This window comes from Camelus bactrianus, chromosome X (genome assembly GCF_048773025.1).
Source record: "Camelus bactrianus isolate YW-2024 breed Bactrian camel chromosome X, ASM4877302v1, whole genome shotgun sequence".
NCBI lineage: Eukaryota > Metazoa > Chordata > Mammalia > Artiodactyla > Camelidae > Camelus > Camelus bactrianus.
The window spans coordinates 102,859,499-102,880,111 of NC_133575.1; the positions used below are offsets into that span (position 1 = coordinate 102,859,499).

The 20,613-nt window shown below is 39.0% G+C and overlaps 1 protein-coding gene and 1 pseudogene across 2 annotated transcripts in view; both read right to left on the bottom strand.

Moving 5' to 3' along the window:
* The window catches only part of GPC3 (glypican 3), a 371,167-nt gene that overhangs the window by 59,134 nt on the left and 291,420 nt on the right, over positions 1–20,613 (bottom strand). The window lies entirely within an intron of this gene.
* The window catches only part of LOC141576310 (large ribosomal subunit protein eL32-like), a 33,549-nt pseudogene continuing 12,936 nt past the window's right edge, over positions 1–20,613 (bottom strand).

A 20,613-nucleotide genomic window follows, 5' to 3' on the forward strand; every position in this document is an offset into this window, starting at 1 on the left:
TATTTTTCTTATCTATAAAATAGATACAGGAATACCTAGACGTATTTGCCAGACTGCATCATCGTGGGCATTAAATGAGGTAATCCATGGAAAGCACTAAGCTTAGTATCTGGCACATAGTAAGTCCTCACACAATAATATACTTATATTATATATTAAAATCTCTATTTACTAAGTATGAATCTTTGAGGGGGATGAATGATGAATTTTGGGTTCCAGAGAGCAGTTATGGCCTAGGTAGGGCTCATTCTGTGGAACGTTATAGGCTCTCGGTAAGTCTTAGTTATTGTATCACGACTATCAGCATTTCATTATTTTTTATAGTTAAAAGTACTCCCATACATGGTTTTCTCGGTCGATCCATCCTGGATCCCTGTGAAGCAGCAGGGTGAGTATTATTAGCTTCATTTTACAAACAAGAACATTTGAGCTGAGAGAGATGTGAGGCCACGTGCCCATTTTTAGCTTGAAAAGAGTTGAAGGGTAGCTCCTGTAAGGGGGTTAGAATTTGGAACGGGGCCGGGGAGGAGGGCTTCGGTACTCCAGCAGTAAATTAAAAAGGGCAGGGCCCTGGGACCAGCACAGTGCCTGACATATGGGACGTGCTTAGGAAATGCTTGGAAACTGAAAGAATGGATGAACCAATGGGCTAACAAAATAAATACGCAATTTATGCACTGAATTTTGATTTCTCCCAATGTCTATCTCTTCAGCCCTGGTTGGATATGCCACTGCTATTGCTCTGTGGTGGTAATAGCTGATTCCTGCCAGGTAGCCCTGAGGCTAGACAGCTAGATGGAGGTACAGACAGACTGAGTACTGACCGCCAGCAGGTCCAATATTCCCCTCCAGTTAAGGGAGCCTCCTCCTCTGGTAAACTGGGGTAAAGTCAAAGAGGAAGGCAGAAAATTGATCTTTTTAAGCAAATGAACCAACTAATTTAAAGAGATGTGGCCAATCAAAGCACTAAGTGGCTGAATGAGGTTCTCAAGGCCACCTGGTGAGCCACTTCCACTCCCCAGATGAGGTCTCTATCTGCTAGATTAGTTGGCCTAATTGGTGTTAATTCTGTGCTCTGTAATGACCTTCCTTAGGGTCTCCAGCATTACTAGAATAAATCCCAGTTTAAAGGTCTGAAAGCCTCACAAAGTATAGTCCTGGTTATGAGGCTGGAGTCAAGGCTGGCCAAGCCTCCAGAAGCTGGCTAGATCAGGCCTATCGGCCAGGTAGCATAGCCTTGCAGGCCACCAACTCCAACTTCCCTCTGAAGGCATCTGACCCTGGCTACCATCATTGTTGAAGATGAGTGGCTTTTTGCCCCTATGTCAGTTTTTTGTCGTGGTTGTTGTTTCATGATTTTATTAACAGAGATACAATGTGCACACAGGCTGCTATTCATTTGTTTTTTTTCACTGTGCAGCCTGGTGTTGGGATTGGTGACTCTGGTGGCCAGCTGGGCTGCTTTCTCCACAGTGGCTTTGCAGTTCTTGGAGGAGACACTGAGCAATCTAGCACAGTAAGATTTGTTGCACATCAGCAGCACTTCAAGCTCCTTGACGCTGTGGACCAGGAACTTGCGAAAGCCGCTGGGCAGCATGTGCTTTGTTTTCTTGTTGCTCCCATAACTGATACTGGGCACCAAGATCTGGCCCTTGAATCTCCTGTGCACCCTGTTGTCAATGCCTCTGGGTTCAACCAGTACCGCTTAATTTGACATATCGGTCTGACTGGTGCCGGATGAACTTCTTGGTCCTCTTTTTGACGATCTTGGGCTTCACGAGGGGTCTGAGGGTGGCCATGATGCCGACTAGGAGACAGCTGCTGCTGCCTCTGTAGGTAGTACCGAGGAAGAGAGGGGCCCTTTGTCAGTTTTAAATCATGAAAAGCCTCAAGGATGAAATATAACTTTTCGCGGAAGGAAAACTTATTTCGAAGACATTTGTGAAATCCCACAGAACTGCCCGGTTTCCAAAAATATTGCCTCAGTTAGATGAGGGCCACTGACAGAGGGTCAGGGTCCCAGGGCTAGAGGATGCCAAGATACTGCATGTTCCCTCAGGGAACTGAGGTTGCCCAGACATAATGTGAGCACTGACTACTGTCCTAGTGTATAAATCTGATTCATTCCAAATAGATATTTTGTGGTTATACTTTTGGGAAATGAGAATTCTTGCCTCTAAAAATACCCTCTGTGTAGCAACCACAGCAGCTATGTCATCAAGCACAGGGCTTTAAGCGTCAGCCTCAGTGGCTGGAGGAGATGGTGAGGTATCTTCCAGAAGGCATCTGGTCCATCAAGGGTTAATGAGATGTCTCTAGTTTTCCTGTCAAAGCTTCCTTCCTTTAAAGACTAGGTCTAGATCAGGATTTAGAAAGAGGTTTTCAGTGAAGACTGTTTTCCTTCTCTAATGTACTATTTGGAAAATATGAATGAATTTTCAAATATGTTTCAGATAATTAAGGTGGCATTGTATTATTCTGAAGTGTAATAAATGGCCTGGTGAATCTGGTACAAATTAATTAGCTGAGACTTGATGAAAAACTAGATTCTGAGTTTCTAATTATTATTTCCTTGGAGGTCAGAGAGCTTCAAACCTTTCCGTTTCCAAGTTTTAGGTTATAGACTTCTAAGGGGGAAAATGGGCTGCTACAGGAAACAGGAAGCATGAATGATATTCGTTTAATATTCTTATCTAATCACATACTTTCAAAAGGTTGAAATAGAAGAAACAAAAGAATGATACCCTTGTATACTTTTTAGCCTTACTCCTTAAGTGAAGATTAACTAAAAAATACTTGGGTAATTCTTCTAAATATGGAAAACTGAGATGTGTCCTAAAACAGTGCTTTATGTGATGAATACAGCACTGAGGATGCTAGGACAACTGGCTCTTTCTAAATCCACCATGTATAGGTTTTGTAACGCTTGGGTCACAGAAGACAATTAGAGCATTGGAATTTTTTGACAGCCATTGACAACCCTAGCTGCATACTACAACTACTAAATGATTAAGTCCTTCCTTATCGAGGTGTAGTTTTCCTTTCCGTACCTGAGCGGCTTGAATGGAGTGGTCAAACAGTGGATGAAGGAATGTGAAATGGAACTGCTGCTATTCTCCAATAGTGAAGGAATTCGAGCCCTACTTTTTTGGCAACTGCTTAGAACAAGTGTTTTAAAGGAAATCACTGAACACTGCAGTGTAACTCAAGCTTGGCCATTAATACTTTGAATATATTCACGACCTTGTTGGAATCGCATGCTCAGTCAGTTGGTCTTTTAAGAAAATCACAGCCATGTTACATCTACTTCTTAGTGATAGTGATGATCATTCTCCCAATTTTGGCTTAGTCAATTCTACTTTCAGAAATTCCAGTTGCAGAATTTTCTGCTGGGTTGATTGTCTATACTTACAAATAATTTCTATTTGAAGTTTGGCTAAACTTCACTTTCACCTTTCATCCTCTAAATAAAACACTCACTAATTTAGTATATCTAAATGCTTGCCATCTGGGAGCATATCTTAGATTAATTTCACTTCCCCGAAGTTAAGCGTAGAGTTGGAGTCTACTACAGATACAATCATTTTCATTCCCATCTGGGTCTCTCTCATCATTGCTTCTTATTCTTAAGTTCCAAACCTCATCAAGCATTTCTCCTATTGGCTCTGCCTAGGAATCCATTCCTTAGATGGGTCCCTTGTTTTTCCTAGGAAGCTTATTAGAATTTAACCACAAGGTGTGGGAAGAGCAGCATGTAACCAAGTCCAACTAACTTGTGCTCAGTGTTGGGCAGAGCTTGATTCTGTGCTCTTTTGTCGACGTGTATGTCCTAGAGATTATGGTGAAATTTTTTTTTCCGCTGGCCTTCTTTGGTGGATGGGGTGTGCGTATTTTGCTTACTCCTAGGACTGGAGGGCTTGGTTGGCTGTCTTACCTGGACTCCTGCCCTATCCCACAAAACTATTTGGTGATGATGGTAGTGATAGAGTGGCAGGCATAGGACAATATGAGTGTGGGAGGCGAAAAGCATAGCTTATAACAGGCTGCAGCCAACACACATTTATAGTTTCATTTTTCTTTGTTTCTCTTCACTGAGCTCAGTAGGTAAGAATGTCTTTACCAGTTCTAACATGGGCTTCTTCACCATCATCTGAGACTCCTTTTAGTCATATTCAATTAACATTTTGTTAAATAAATACCTGTTTCCCTCCCCCACAATGTTTAAACTCTTTTGATATACCAGGTAATATGCACACATTCTGAACACCATGTTTGTTCAAGATACTTCTGGATACAGCCATGGTAATTTTAATCTTTGAAGAAATTAACTTGCATGCCCTTCCTAGATGCAACAGGTAAGGAGATATTTGGAAAGCAGAGAACCTACTTCCCAGAGAATGATGGCCAATATGAGAAATGGAGATATTGGATGTATTAAGCATCTAGAAGTTTCCAGCACCATATTCAACATGTTACTAAAGGAATTGGGTCATAGACTTAAAATGGTAAGTGAGTTAGAAAGGACTTGAGAGAATATATGGTCCAATCCCATTTTACAGATGAGCACAGCAAGCCCACCCAGACAATCGTTGGCAGAGCTTTTCAACACACCAGTGCTACAAGTGATGCTAGCTTTCTGCCGAATCCTTGGGGATATCACCAGAGAATCAGTTGAGGGCAGGTCTGATAAGAGAGAGGCAAAGGGACTTGAGAGTTGCAAAATGTCTTTAGGTCCAGGAAGCAGGGGGCAATAAGCTTCTTCCTGGATCCTTAGCCAAACCTGGTCAAATCACAGCCTAGGAAGAGGACAGCATGGCCCCTGAGAACAGGTGGCAACCAATTGCCAGGTTGGCATGAGTAAGAGTTGGCAATAGAACATGGAGCCTGCCCTCAAGAAATATATAGTCCACAAGGAGCTCTTCTCTAGAAGATTTGAAAAGTAGTGGAATAAAACCTTACAAAGGCCTCATCCTGTCCACTCCTGATTAGGTGGATAAATCCACCTGCCAAAGTATAGGTACTTCCTTATTTTGTCCCATTTATCTCTTCCTGTCTATTCCCAAGAAATTCTAGTTGGAAACATCTTAAGAGAGGCTTAATCATACTGAAATCCTTGCATTCAATTAAACATAATTCTGTTTTGTTTCCTACTCTCTTTACTTATACACATTTAAGCATTTGATCCATTTTGTTAAAACAAATGGTGAATTCCTAAGTTACGGTGGCTTTCAACTAAACTGAAGTTTCCAATACGTTGCTGTCCCAAAAATTAAATTTGGTGGGGTGGTTATAATTTATACATCTTTAAATAGCAACTATATTTAAGGACTACCCTGACATTTCATTTGGTCCACATCTTGTGTTTTCATGTTTCCAGAAAGAAACAGGAACACATACAGTGTAACCATCAGAGAAGTTGTATGTAACGATTCCACAAGTTTGAACTGAAATCCAACATCATCATCTGTGAGTTAACAGTGCAGAGACCTTCTACTATAAATGTACCACCACAACATCAGGGACAAAGTGCCCAACAAATTCACACTTAGGTACTCACACTTCTCCAGATACCTTAAGTAATGGAAAATAAATTTATAAACTGCCTCAGTTAGTAATATAAACCGAGGGGGCCACAGGGGTTTTCAGGAGGCTGTTGTTGCTACTAATCAAGTTTTTCTTCTTCCCAAAGCATGTCCCTACTCTACCTCACCCCAGCTTGACTTCTGTGTCTTATTCTAGTTACAACAGCCAGAAATAGTCATAAGTAAATAAGATTTATTTTCCGTCAACTCAACTGGGAAAATGGTTCCTTCACTTTTGTCATTAAGACAATACAGGCCAAGCATTCACACTTAGAAATACTGCCTTGCTTTTAGAGGAGGACACTCATTCACTGTATTGATTTGTGAAATTCCACTTTCTAGCTCTATGCTAAATAATTATCCAAACCTATTATTTCTCACAGCTCTGTGTTTAAACTCAAAGACAAAGAGAATCATGAAAGCAGTGAAAGAAGCAATTCATCACATGTAAGTAATACTCAACAGGATCAACAGCCCATTTCTCATCAAAAACCAAGAAGCCCAGAGGCAGTGGGGTAACATATTCAAAACATTGAAAGAAAAAGAAAATCAACCAAGAATTCCATACTGGGCAAAACTGTCCTTCAAAAAATGAAGCAGAAATTAAGACATTCCCAGACACACCAAAGCTAAAGGAATTTGTCACTGTTAGACATGCGTTGTGAGAAATGCTAAAGGGAACCCTTTCAGCCAAAATGAAAGGATGCCAGACAGTAACCCAAAAGCTACAGAAAGAAATGAGAAAAACTAGTAAAGGTAACTCCATAGGTAATTATTATTACTTTTGTATTTTTGCTTAATAAATATTTTTTCCTATTGCTTTTAAAGGACAATTACATAAAGCAATAATTATAAATATATGTGGATGGGCTTATAAAGATATATATAAACTGTATAACAACAACAGCACAAAGAAGGGGAGGGGGAACAAAGCCATACAGTAGCCATGTTAAATTGGTATTAATCCAAACTAGATTGTTATAAATCAAGATGTTAATTGTAATCCACAGGGCAACCACTAATAAAATAATTTTTAAAACATAATAAAATAAATGGCAAAAGAATTAAACGATAAACCAGAAAACATTTTATGCAAAAGAAGCCAGTAATGGAGGAATAGAGGGAAAAAAGATACATAAGATATATAGAAAAGAAATAGCAAAATGACCAATGTAAATCCTATTACATCAGTAATTACATCAGCTGTAAATGGATTAAGCTGTCCTAAGGGCAGATCTTAATTATATGCTGCCTATAGGAAATATACTTCACATTCAACAACAAGAATAGTTTGAAAGTAAAAAGATGGAAAAATATACCATGCAAACAGTAACTAAAACAGAACTAGAGTGGCCATACTAATATCAGACAAGATATATTTTCAGACAAAAGTTGGTACTATAGACAAAGAATGGCACTTTTCAAAAGATTGAGGGTCAATACCAATCATTTACAATGATAAATGTATATGCACCTAACAACAGAGCTTGAAAAGACATGAAGCAGAAACTGACAGAATTGAAAGGAAAATAGGCAATTTAAAAATAACAACTTTATATATATCAATACCCCATTTTTAATCATGGATAGCGCAACTAGACAGAATATTAATAGGAAATAAAAGACTTAAACAACACTGTAAACTATTTAGTGCTGAGGAAACTGAATATCTACATACAAAAGAATAATTTTTGACCCCTATCTCATACCACACACAAAAATTAACTCAAAGTGGACTGAAGGCCAAAATGAAGAGTTAAAACTATAAAGCTCTTAGGAAAAGACACAGGGGTAAATCTTTGTGAACTTGGCTGATGCAAAAGCATGAGTGACAAAGGAAAAAGATAGATAAGCTGAACTTCATCAAAATGAAAATTACGTGCATCAAAATATGCCATTAAAAAAGTGAAAAGACAACTCATAGACTTCAAACATTTTTTTGTCACATATCTGATAGAGGTCTTGTATCCAGAATATGGAAAGAACTCTTGTAAGTCAAAAATGAAAGGACAACCCAATTTTAAAAATGCAAAGAGAATCTGAATAAACATCTAAAGAAGATATAGAAGTGGCCGATGAAAAGATATTCAACATCATGAGTCATTAGTGAAATGAAAATCAAAACCACAGTGAGATATCGCTTCACAACCACTAAGATGGCAATAATAATAATAATCACAAAATAACAAGTGTTAGGCTATGGAAAATGGGGGATCCTCATACAATGTTGGTGGGAATGTAAAATGGTACAGCTATTGTCAAAACAGTTTGGTATTTCTTCAATAAGTTAAATTATTACATATAGCTTAATGAAATTATATATATAATATATATATAATTATATATGATAAATATAAAATTATCATATGATCCAGCAATTCCACTCCTAGGTATATACACAAAAGAATTGAAGTCAAGGACTCCAACAGATACCTGTACACAAATGTTTATAGCAGTATTCATAATAGTCAAAAGGTAGGAACAACCCAAATGCCCATCAATGGATCAATGGATACACAAAATGTGGTATATCTGCACAATGGAATATTATTCAGCCATAAAAAAGAATGAAGTATTGCTGCACACTGCAACATGGATGAACCTTGAAAACATTATGCTGAGTGAAAGAAGCTAGTCAAAAGGACCACAGAGTATATGATGCTATTTATATAAAAAATTCAGAATAGGTGAATTCATAGAAATGGAACACAGTTTAGTGGTTGCCAGGGGCTAGGGGAGGGGAGAATGGGAAGTGACTGCTAATAGGTATGGGGTTTCTTTTTTGGGGTGATGAAAATGTTCTGGAACCAGATAGTGGTGATGGTTGCAAAACTTGGTCAATTTACTAATAACTAGTAGATCATATATTTTAATATGGTAAATTTTATCATATGTGTATTTTATCTCAATAAAAAGCGAAAAAAGGGAACCAACCACTGGAAGATTTTACCACCCCAAGATATAATTCCTATTGTTGGCATTAAAGAGGTTATTGAAAAATTCTACTCTTTAAAGATATGAGTTGGTGTCTCCTCCTGTGAAAAGGTATTTTCTTGGAATAATTTTAAGGAAAAATCTTTATTTTATTTTTCTATTTCAACATGCCTAAAAACTAAAATAACAGCATGTCAATTATCTTATTACATCAAAGTCTCAGGATACAGACTGGCTTTCAGTTCTCGTTCAGACTGTGCAAAGTGAGTCATGCAAGAAGGGCCATCAAGGTGCAGTGTAGCTTGTTCTGATACAGCAGGGGCCTGCACATGAAGAAACACTGGAAAAAAGCATTTAGTAAATACTTGTCATTTGGCTGAATTCTTGAGGTAGAAAATCAAAATGATTCCTAAACCATGAATACTATATTGGAAGGTTATGGTTTCCTGGGGGAGGTAAATTCACTCCTACTGTTAACAGTAGTAGGGCTGTGTGAATGACTCCCTGGATACCAAGTGGGAAACTTGGCATATGTGGTTGTTATATTTCTGAAATTTCCATCACATTTCCGGCTTCATCTTACAAGAGAAATATTGCCATCTGATGTTTTTGAACATGGCTACCCTCTTTCCTTTATGGTGCTGGCTTTCTGTCTGATAAGCCCAAATTCAACAAAGGCCTACTTCTAAACCTGACTGGATTATTCAAAGGCTTATCGGTTCTAATCCACAGGTACCTTAGGACACCACATGTAATATTTTGGAGCCTATTTTCACAAAAGCAGAAAAATGGCAAATTTGAAATACATTCCAAGTATGTAAAGAGAAGCAAATGATTCTGTGGGCAATCTCTCTATGGGGAAATGGAGGCTGCCTCCCTGGGCTCTGAGTTAACATAGTGCCTTGTGGGCAACGGCTGTAGTAGTACAATGCTTACCAAGCCATTCATTCTCTTAATGAAAGAGCTGCCTAGGCTTCCTGCTTGCACCACTGCACCTTTTGGGGGGGGGTAATTAGGTTTGTTTATTGTTTGTTTGTTTTTTTAACAGAGGTACTGGGGATTGAACCCAGGACCTCGTGCATGCTAAGCATGTGCTCTACCACTGAGCTATACCCTCCCGCCAACTGCACCTTTTTGACATCAGTCCAATCACACCAGGAGCCTGGAGTCTAGGACAGAGGGAGAATATGGCTTAAGTTTATCTTCCATTAAGTTTGACTTTGAGGGTTGATGGTTTAGGCATTTTAACAATCCTTAACTCCATCCTTACGGCCACTGTTGTTACTGTTGTTTATAACTTTTCCATTTGAAGTTGTTGTATAGCTAAAGTTTAGGTATCTTAAAATAACTAGACTGTACCTATTTCAACATTTGCATTCATAAACCAATGGGGGTGTTAATGTAGTCGATGGCTTCTCCCAAGAAACTATTGAAACCGGCATGTCTCAATTCTGACTATTCTAATGTACTAAGAATCACTGAAGAGAACAATGAAATAAACCACTGGTTGACATCAGAACTGTCATCCTAATAATTAGTTGATTGCTGACAGCTTTTCAACTGGTGAATAGCATATGGCCTTAAATACAAACACACCAATATGTTAATTAGCAAGTGAATATGATCATTATCAAAAAGTATCCCCCTTATTTTTTTTAGCAACACACATTTTATCTCTTTTATATTTCAACCAAACTTTCCCAAGTCAACTATTTCCTGGTTTTTATTTAGCTACATAGTCTGTGTATCATTTACAAACAGGGTGTGTCATAGAGAGTTCCTATAAAACTTAGTAATTCACAATAACAATTCCCTTCAGAATCTGAATAAATCTGCTATGGGCATCTGCGCAAATCAAAGCCACCAAGTAATTCCGGTGGATATATCTGACCTAATTGCTATATGTTTACACATAAAACAAAATGTCACATTATAGTTGACTGTACATTCTTACATGCTGTGAACACTGATTTATTTCAGGTTTTAAGTTTCACGCTCAGCCTACAAATTGTATTCCCTAAGAGAAATTGCATTCTGGCGTTCAAATAAAAACCCCTGTTATTTGCTTGTCTAATAAATTATAAACAAGTGTGACTTGGAGTCATAGCTATATTGGGCCCTTACAGATAATCTTCTAATGGGGTAGCCTAGTATATTGCAAGGAACAGTCAGGTGTTCTCAGCTCTACCACTCTCTGGGCCTTGGTTTCCCCATATATACAAGGAGGGAGTTAAACTGCATAAGTTCTAAGTCTTGCCTAGCTCTGACAGTCTATGATTTTTTGAGATCACTAAGGAGAGGAAAAGGGGAAATTACTTTGGAATGATTCTTTGTGAAAGAGAGTTGAGTGTTGAGGGCTCAGGATTTGGATTTTTTTTTTTTTTTTTTTTGGTGGCGATGCACGGAAATCTGATCTAACTCCAACTTCAACACAGTAAGAAATAATTGCTAATCAAATGTTAATAAAATGCTTACAGGCTTTAGGTCTGGAAAAATCATTTTAAACACTTAGAAAAACAATCAGGAATGTCAGCTGTTTTTTCACCTGCTCCTAGAGGAAATTCTTGGCTTTTAACCATGACATCCTCCTTTAACTCAACTATAGTACATTTAAACCTACTAGCAACCTCTCGTTTTGAATTACATATGAAGATATTTAACCCGGAGAATTATCTTTCCCTTGACCGGAATCCTGTCATCCAAAGTTTCCAGCACTGCATTAAAGTTCTTACTTGGAAGCGCCTGCTCTCTATACTGGAATGACTGGATGCCTTAATGAAGTCATGAAACTTTACAATTAGATAGCAAAGATTGTTCCCCCTTAAAAATCACTTTCTAAATTTCATGGCCTCGTCTCTCAATTGCCAAAATGCAAGGCTGACCTTGCAGGCAGGCAGAAGAGTTGGCTGTTGACAAGCAGAGATCTGAGAGGTGCTATGGGGCTCTGTGCCCCCAAATCTTTTCCTTCTTGAGCACTTGGGGGGCTTGACATTCTATCTCTAGACATATTTCTTTGGGATAAACATTGATCATCCCATGTGTCTTCTTGAAATAAAATGTCTGTTGGAGAGGTAAGAGGTTAAATCACCAACATTTTATAATAACATTTCCTAAGGTGAATTCCTGAATATACTTTCCCTAGTTCCACAATACTTTGGAAAAAGAGATCCATGGTCAGTTAAGTTGGGAAAACTCTCTATGTTACATCTCTTCTTGGAGAGGATAATGCACATTAGCATAGCAGAGGTTCTACGTCTTGCTGTAAACAAACTAAATTAATTTTGTTCAATCTACTGTTTCCTTATTTGAGCATATGGAATGCTTTTGAAAAAATTTTAAATTGTGGTAAAATACACATAACATAAAATTAACCACCTTAACCATTTTTCAATGTATAAGTTCAGTTGTGTTAATGTATGCTCACATGGCTGTGCAACCAATCTCCAGATCATTTTCGTCTTGCAAAACTGAAACTCTGTATCCATTAAATAATAACTTCCCACCACCCCCCCAGCCCCTGGCAACCACCATTCTACTTTCTGTCTCTAATTCATGTAAGTATAATCATACAGAATCTGTCCTTTTGTGGCTTATTTCACCCAGCATAATGTCTTCAAGGTTCATCCATGTTGTAGCAAGGGAGAGGATTTCCTTCTAGCTTGAATAGTATTTCACTGCATGTACACACCACATTTGGTTTATCTGTTCATCCACTGGTGGACACTTGGGGTGTCCACCTCTTGGCTATTGTAATAATGGTGCTATAAACATAGGTGTACCGATATCTTTTTGAGATTTTGCTTTCAATTCTTTGGGGTATATACCCAGAAATGGAATTGCTGTATCATATGGTAATTTTGCTTTTAACTTTTTGAGGAATCACTGTATTGTTTTCCACAGTGGTTGCACCATTCTACATTCCCACCAACAGTGCACAAGGGTCCCAATTTCTCCACGTTCTTGCCAACATTTGTTATTTTCTGTTTTTATTGATAGTAAGCATCCCAAAAGATGGTATCTCATTGCGGTTTTGATTTGCATTTCCCTAATGATTAATGATTTTGAGCATCTTTTCATATGCCTGCTGGAGGGCTGCTTTAAAAAAATCATATCAATTAAAGTCTGGGGAACACACTTCGGGACATACTGCTAGAGCGAATGAATGATAACGATTGCTTTTCAGGATAGAGGAGTTTTTGTCTGTTTATTTTAAAAGAAGTTAACATTTACTAGTTTGAAAGCAACACAATATACAGTATATGTCCAAACAGTGGTTATCTCTGGATAATAGGATTAGGAGTAGATTAATTTATTTTTCATTTATCTGTAATTTCTAAATTTCTACAATGAACCTGTATTATGTAATTTTTTAAGTTTCATATAGTTGATGATAAATAAATCGGGTGCCAGTATTGTGCTAGTTGCTTTGGCCATAGCATTTAGCTTCTAGTGATCCTTCCCTTCTTACAACTCTTATGTTTTTGTGCTCGATTTAGCAGTTTCTTAAGTTCTAATTTGTATATTTTCTAGTTGTTCCCTATGTGTGAATACTGACTGCTTCACAACTTACAAGCTCTTTAGGGGAAGAGACAGCGTTTTCTATTTCTTTTGCATACTCCAGTAACAATAGCCATATTTTCCAACCCAACGAAGGCATATCATCTAGCAAAGGATGGGGGTGTGTGTGTGTGTGTGTGTACACGTGTGTGAATGCTATATCTGAGTATGTGAGGCAGTTTGGGAGTCTTCATATGGATACAAAAATACTGAAATTCTGGTGCATTTTCAGTGATTTATGAGTCAAGACAGACAAAATGTTTAAAAATGTTCCTTGAATGACGCAGAACTGTTACCCAAACTCCTATAATAAAACATTCTTAAAACCTTAGGGGCCACTGAATATTATAAAAGTTAAAAAATTATTTTCCCAGTAATATAGACATTAGTATTCTCATTTCTTCATTTAATTTTTTGACAATACTTTGACCCTACAACTTAGGATTTTGTTAATTAAACATTGTTTAGTTGGTTTTATGTAAACTGATTTGTTCCCAAAATAATCTCCAATCAGAATATGCCATTTCATCTATTAGATTTCCTCTTCTCAACAGATGTTCTGAGTCCTCATTGTTTCCAGATTACAATCAGGTTGTCCATAATACAGAGACCCAGACATCTGGGCTGAGGGAAAATGGGCAAAACCATTCAATCAGGTAAAGGAGGAAATCCTTCCTGAAAGTTTGTCCAGCAGCCATTCCCACAAGTGATATCCTGAAGGTGTTGGTCTGGGCTTTGCCACAATTCTGATACACAAAACCAGAGTGGACCTTAAAGCTTGGCTGCCTGATGTAGTGGAAAGAGTAGAGGATTAGGAGCCAGACCTGGGGTCAAAACTCAGCTCTACCAGCTTACTAACTGATTATACTTGTACAAGCCACTTCCTTAATCAGAGTCACATCTGTAAAAAGCAGATAATAAAAGTGCAGTCATCTTTCTGGATCCACGGAGTATTGGCTCTAGGATCCCATGTGGATGCCAAGATCCTTGGGTGCTCAAGTCCCTTATATAAAATTGTGTAGTATTTGCATACAACTTATGCACATCTTCCTATATACTTTAAATCATCTATAGATTACTTAGAATACTGAATACAATGTAAATAGTTGTAAATATAAAATAAATGCTTTATAAATAGTTGCCCATGCACAGCAAATTCAAGCTTTGCTTTTTGGCACTTCCTGGAATTTTTTTTCTGAGTACTTTCGATTTAAGGTTGGTTGTATCCACGGATGCAGAACCTGAAGATACAGAAGGCTGACTGTAGCACCTCATAGAGCAACTGTGAGGGATCAATGAGATCAGACAAGTGAAAGCATTCCGTAACATGTCACACAATGTAACTTAAGATAACTTTATCTCTGCTCTGGAGCAGAGAAACTCTAGTCTCACCAAACTTAGAGGATTATCAATGTCTTCAGAAATTCTGTTTAAACCAGTGAATTACTTATAGACCATTTCCATCCTCTATTTATTCAAAACAAAACAAATATAAACAACCCCCCCAAAACAACTACAAAGGAAAACATAGGCTAATTAATAGTAGTAGGGAGGAGTACAAAACTTTCCCACCATAGTCACATTCTTTCCACTTCTCCCCCTTTATTTAAACTATATAATATCCATGCAAAATGATAATCCACTTCATCAAAGAAGATATACAAGTGGCCAAAAAACACAGAAAAAGATGTTTACTATCATGATTTGGTAGGGAAATGCAAATTAAAACCACAATGAGATACTATTACCTATCCACCGGAAAGTCTGTACTCAAAGAATGACAATACCAAGTGTTGCATCTGATGTGGACAAATTAGAACCCTTATACATTGCTTGAGGGAATAGAAAATGGTACGACGACTTTAGGAAACAGTTTATCAGTTTCTTAAAAAGTTAAATGTATATTTATCATATGACCCTCCTTGGTACTTACCCAAAAGAAATTAAAACATATGTCCACACAAAGACTTTTTAAGTGAATGTTCATAGCAGCATTATTTATAGTAGTCCAAATCTGGAAATGATCCAAATGCCCATCAACTGGTGAATGGATAAGCACAATGTGGTATATATCCAGACACGGAAATACTACTCAGCAATAAAATGTTGATACATGCTACAACATATATGAACCTCAAAACGTTATGCTAAGTGAAAAAAGGTAGACACGGAAGACCAGATCTTGTATAATTCAAAGTCACCACAAACAGGAATGGAGGAACTCGTTGGGCTGATGGAAATGTTCCGAATTGGATTGGGGTGATGGTCGCACGATTGTATACATTTACTAAAATTCTTCAGACTGTATGTACATTTCTAATGGGTGAATTTTATGAAATGTAAATTATATCTCAATAAAGTGATTAAAAATATCTTCGCAAAGATGGGAGAAATACTAGTCAATGCAACAAGGGAGGAACTCAACCTTGGATGAAAATGCCTGCCGTTAGAGTCAAAACCCAATAGGAAGCCTGCAATGTCTTACCAGACTCCTTCCTTATCCTAGCTGGGAAACACATTAACCACACGAAGTGCAAGTTGACACTTTGTAAAACTCTCAATTACTACTCCTCTGAAATCTCTTTTCCGTGCTCATGCCTTTCACTTTTATCAGTATTTGTTTTACATTATGTTGTCCTCGAGGAAATGTGTTTCTTTGCTCAGTTCCTACATACTTCTTTCCTCTATAGCACGTGTGAGCGCTCTTCTCTACCTCTCACCTATGCCACACTCATCCCTCTTACAGCCAATATTTCACAGCAATGAATTTATATTGGAACAGACAGATCCCATCAAATAAACGAACTACTTACTTGTAGAATTAGTCACTTCCAACATATACTCACCCTTTTATGGATGCAAAATACCATTATTTATCTAATAATGCAGGAGTGATCAGAAAATGAATATGGGCCAGCCAGACAGTCCTTATTTGAGTTATTCTGTGAGGACTGGAGGCCTCCGGGATAGAGCCGAAGGCAGAAGTACCCAAAAGGAGTCTTTGACACCAAAGTGACCACTGAAAGCATCTCCATTTGTGGTACAATGCCATCAGATAAGATAAGGAAGTCTATTTTAGAAAGCTTTCTATTTTTTAAAACAATTAACATTTTGAAATTGTGGTCCTAACCTTCAGGTGTCAAAAATACCTGGGATTTCCAGAATCCTCAAAAATTCTAGTAACTCAATGTTTAAAATGTAACCTAAGAAGGTATGTCACATCCATGACTCATTCATCACACCACAACCAAGATGCTCAGTAAGCTATGGGATGCTGCAAAGAGGAAAGAATTTGGAGTCAGAAGACCTGGATTCTTATCTCCTCTGCTTCCTCCACTTGCTAGAAGTGAAACTTCAGGCAGATCCCTGAACCTCATTAATCCCTCATTCCTAGCCTATAAAATTAGGATAACAGTAGTATCTACCCCACAGGCTTATGGGAATTAAACATGTTTGTATATATAAAAACCACTTTGTAAACTGCAGAGACCCGTGCCAATAGAAGCTATCTATTTTTCAGAAAAGTCCAAAATTCTTTATATATTATTCTGAACTTAGACAGGGCACCCCCCCAAGATTACTTTTGAAAAACACTGTTTTCATTTCCCTATCTCGAAGGGGTCTTGTTGACCCTTAGCATATCTGGCCTTGCATATGGCCGTTTCTTTCTCTGCTGTACACATTAACGGTGAGTCTGCACAGTGTTTGGATCTGTTTCTTGCACTTACACTTCCTGGCTCACAAAAGAAAAAAAACGCTGTCGATCCCACATTTCTCTTGCACCACTTCTCCCAAGGGATTTCCATGTGCATTCCCCGCTGGGTGAAATGCAATTGCTGTTTAATAGCACATAGCACATAGCAACACTACATAAGAGTCTAAGACAGGATGCGAGAGAGGCAGTATTGTATGCAGCTGAAAGAACAAGGGAAGCCCATGTCAACAGATGCAATTACCAGATGTGAACTTTGGCCAAACAGGTCAGGGCAAACACTCCTTTAAGAAGTGCCACGGGATCTTTGATGCCCCCACTGCAACCTTGGCATCACATCTTATGCAAAATGGAATCTTCTGGAGCCCTGACCCTTTGCTGTTACATCAAATTCAGTTTTGAGTGGGGGTTGAGGGTGACTTACATGGTCTCACTAGCAGATCTCCCCTTGCTATTCACAAGGTAGGCTCTCTGGAAAATTCACTTCTAAATAAGAACGTGGTATTATTTGGAGTGATTTAAAGGGATGACAGCTGGAGTGGATCTGGACACAAGCCACAATTTAACACTCCTTCCCCAAGTGGCTGCCTCTCCCCCAACCCAGTGGGAAGAGCAATTGTACTCCAGTCCCACACAAACTTGGAATGAGCCAATTGTCCTTATTTTGTTTTCACTTTGACATTTACTTCCTTTCCAATACAAGGCAGGTGCACTGGTCCTTGTAGTATAGGGCAGTGGAAATGTACTGGGAAGAATGAGGCTCTAAAAGGCAGCAGATGCCTTAGCCAACCAGATCCAAAGGAGAGCAAGGAAGTTGAGCCTTAGTAAATTACACTCTCCCCAGGGCTTCCTCTCTAAGGCCATCCAGGAGGACTTGCATAATGGTGTCCAGAAAGGAACTCTACTGGGGGCCACATTAATTCATCTAAGGATTATCTTTCAAGTCTATGAAATTCTTAGAGGCAAAATAATAAGGATGTATAAGCACCTGGTTCTGAAAATGAGTCATTACTAAATAGTTTAATTGCATCTATTTTCAATATAGCAGGAAGTTGTCAAATACATATGTGCTCATACATGATGAGAAGGGTTTTTGTCCCCTAGGGAGTCTCTATGTGGGTCAGACAACTTCCTATTCCCACACCTTTCCAGAAGCAAAGAAGGAATCTGGCCTGCTTGCTTATTCCATTCCGTACTATGAGGTGCTACTTTAAAAATGTGAACAGGTCCTTTATTCCTGATAAAACAGGAGAAAAACCAATCATTTGGAATTTATGATCAGTTAATTTTCTCATTCTCCAACCTCAAAATGAATTGCTTGTTCTTTCACTTGCCAATCTTTTCTCCTCTGTCCCCTTTATTCCCAACCACCAGTGTTGATGAATGAAATTTGTTCGTAGTTTGTGGCAGTGTTTGTGTAGGAAGGAGGTGATATTTGAAGTGGAGGTGGGGGATACACCAAGGCTCCAAGTTGGCCTCAGAAACAATAAATCATCAATAATATATCTTGTGCTTTCCCGCTTTCACTCCTCAGCATGGTGCCCAGGCATATTGTACCATACGATGTGTGCTGTTTTCTACCATAGGTCTATATGAATGCCTGGCCTCTTCATTGGATTGTGGACCCTCAAAGAGTAGAGGCTGCGTTCTAATATTGTCCCCAAGGGACCTGGCTCCATAGGGATGGTACTGTTTGGAATTTTTTTTTCTTTCCTTTTCTTTTCTTTTCTCTTCTTTTCTTTGCTTTTCTGGCTCTTAACTCAGGTTTATAACCACCCAAGGCAAACTTCCACTGAGTTCCCCAACTCTCACCATTCTCTCCAGGTACCTTCACTAATCCCCTTTCTCCAGATACGCCATCCAGTTTCACAGCTCCGTGCTTTACCCGTACTATCTCTTAGCCTTGAGTCATCACCTCTTAAAATTCTATTTATCCTCCAGGAATCATCTTATGTCATTTCCTTCAGAGATTCTCCTCCAGTTCCCACAGTCGAATCTATTTGTTTTATCTGTGCTCCCACAACACTTTGTTTGGACCCGTCTTCAAATCTCAATCACGTTCTGCCTTGTATTGTAATTATTTGCGTCTCTGTCTGTCTCCTCTATGAGATCAACGGCTTTTTGAGGGTGGAGCTGTGTCTGATTCATATTTGTGCCTCTCCAGATTCCCAGGGCCTAGCTGAGTGCCTGGCACTCAGGGGCTGAATAAACAATAAACATTTAGAATAGGAGCCCAAGTACTCTGTGTTGATTTATTGAACTGTCTGTATGTCTTCTAGCTGGTAATCAAGGAGCCTGGCACAGACCATAAACCCAATACAGAACACAGAACATCTGTGTTGGAATAACTCCCCAAATTTTTAAATGCCAATCTTTTGGAAATTTGTTTAAATTCTTTTGCTTGCACGAAACCTTTGTAGGCTTGGCAGTTAATAGAAAAAAAAAATCACTGACTTACCTCCAAGAGTTTTAGCCACAGAACATTTTGCAGACAGACCATTAAGAATGAGAGCTTCTGTTCAGGCAGTACTGGTTCATTTCTGACACAGAAAGTTATTTCTGGTCATAGTGTTAGCGCACAGATTATTTTTCGCTTTTCTCAACACAGTCACACCCTGCACAAATACCCCTTTTTGGAGAGTCTGCCTTTCTGAGGGTCCCAAATAAGAGGAACCTCTGCTGGAGTGCAATCTGGTGATGCCCTCTCCCCATCGGCCTATCAGAAGCTGGGTTGGGGGTCTCCCTGCAGGCTGATCTTGCCTTGGCCACCAGAAGCTCCAAATAAATGACCTAACATCCTTCTCTAGAAAACACTGGGGGGAAAGTGCCTTGGAACGTGCTCCACTGATACTAACTAAGCATGTTTGCCTACGTTTCCAGCGTCAGGCTCAATAAGTCAGTGCGATGCTAGGTATCGATTTGTGGTGGGTTTTTTTTTTCCCCCTCTTTGTGGATTCTAGACATCTTGGAATCGACGCCATTGATATTCCAACATGCAAGTTATTATTGCGACTAACACAGCCAGAATGACCTGCTGCTCCACTCCAGGTACGTTTAGGTCCTGCCCTGTCTACCCTGCTCCCCTCTCCAGCTGTCTCGGTGCGGAGGAAACGGGGATTTTCTCCCTCCCCTGCATCTTCTCCAACAACTGTGATGTCAAATGCAATTATTTGCGGAGGAATCTGCTGTATGCATGGATGAAAGGGACACATGCAAATCCTCAACAAGAAAGGGAAATACCAGCTATGGGGAAATGTGTCCCGAAAGCATGCCGCTCTGGCGAGCCTGCCCAAGGCCCCCTGTGCAGATATTAACAAGCTGAACACAATATGACTTTAGGAATGCGGAGAAAAAAACTGTTTAACAGTTGAAAAATCTCCTCCTCAATCTGAGGTCAACCCAGCTAATAAAAAAACTTCAAAAACTTCTGCAAAACCATGAATAAGCCCCAGATGTTCCTGTTCTCCGCTGAACTTTCCACCGAGTTATTTCATCCCCTCTGTTTTTCACAAGTAAACCTACTGCAACCTCTTGCGCTTACCTATCTCTTTCCAAAGAAAATTGCCTCCAGTCAAATTCCTTCTCCCACTCACAGTAACTAATTGTCCATACTGTTATTCATCTCCTTTTCTGAAGAAGAATTAAAGTGGCGATACCCCTTGGTGCAAGGCTGGGGACCTTTTTTCTATCAGGGGCTGCTGACCCATAGGGGGGAGAAAAATCAGTGGGGGCCACAAGCAAGTAAGAAGCCACTTGATTTAGTTTAGCTTTTGTTGGTGTTTGTGGACTAAATATAAAATAAAATATTCATCTCACCTCCTTAAAAAA